Raw genomic sequence first — 1,272 nt, forward strand, 5'->3', positions numbered from 1 at the left:
TGTAAAACCACAAACTTGCCTGCCACGCTAACTACCGGTATGTGGTGAAAATAATCTCATGCCATATCTAGGACCTAATATCTTTGATATTATTATCTTTTGTGTTTGCTTTACAGATATATTCTGTAAATCACTGAAGACGAAGGAATAATAAGGAGACCCAACTGCCAGTGAGAAGCCATCTGAAACTGGCAATAGAAACATTACCGTAAGTGATACGCACATTACAGGAAGATCTTAGATTTGAGTGCCCAGGTGTGCAGTTATCCTCTTCCTATACAAGGAAAAGTATGCGAGTGAGAAAGTTTGTCAATTGGACGTGAGTTAGAGGTTGTGTTCTTTTGTTGATCATCATACGGAAGATACACAAAATGAATATATAAACAGTATTTTCGGTACTTGTTTGAAAAATGTGTGAACAGATTTTATGAACGAAACGTATTGGTAAGTACCTTTTAAATTTGTCATATGACAAATAGGCTAAAGATTCTCAAGGCTCAATGACAGTTAGGTAAAACAATAAAATATATTAGACGTTTATTGTATGTACCGTGAAGGCTTTAAAAAAACGAAGTGTATTTGCCTTCTTCGGCGTGTAACTTTGTCCACAACCCGGAACTTGACACCTCATGACTTAGAACACATTTCTGATACTTGCATAAAAACAAACAGAACCTCTCAACTTGCGTCAATTTGACAAACTTTCTCACTCGCACACTTTTCTTATTATTCCTTCGTGTCGCTAACTTACCAACCCGACTTTGCAAGCGGTTGGCTTGTGAATGGTCCTTGATGCTGTTCTTTTCAAGTGCGCTCTAAACGAGCACATTTGGATCTCTACAGGTATCTATTGGCGCTCAAGTTCCAAATGACACCAACTTTCATTTCAGCCGCCCCATGAGGGAACCCCTAGTTTTTTCTGTGAAAGAAAAATATCCTGCAAGTCTTCTTTTAGATTTTTTTACGTATCTTGCGTCTTTTGGCGTATTAATGGAATTTTCGATTTTCTGCATAATATTACTTACGATATATATGAACAAAATTACGAGACTTATTGGAAAGTGGTTAAAAGACATTTTGTAGGATTTTTCGAAACCTATAATTTCTCTTTGAGACTTATTGTCGTATTATGCATCATTTCCATACCGAAAGAAACCTCTGAGTATATTTTAAAGATTCTCTAGGGTCAGAGAAGCTCAGAGAAATTCTCCGCAGGCACTCAGGTAGATATATTCAAAGGTCCAGGTAGTTCTTTTAAATGTTTTAAAGGCT

Source organism: Belonocnema kinseyi, chromosome 6 (assembly GCF_010883055.1).
Source record: "Belonocnema kinseyi isolate 2016_QV_RU_SX_M_011 chromosome 6, B_treatae_v1, whole genome shotgun sequence".
Classification (NCBI taxonomy): domain Eukaryota; kingdom Metazoa; phylum Arthropoda; class Insecta; order Hymenoptera; family Cynipidae; genus Belonocnema; species Belonocnema kinseyi.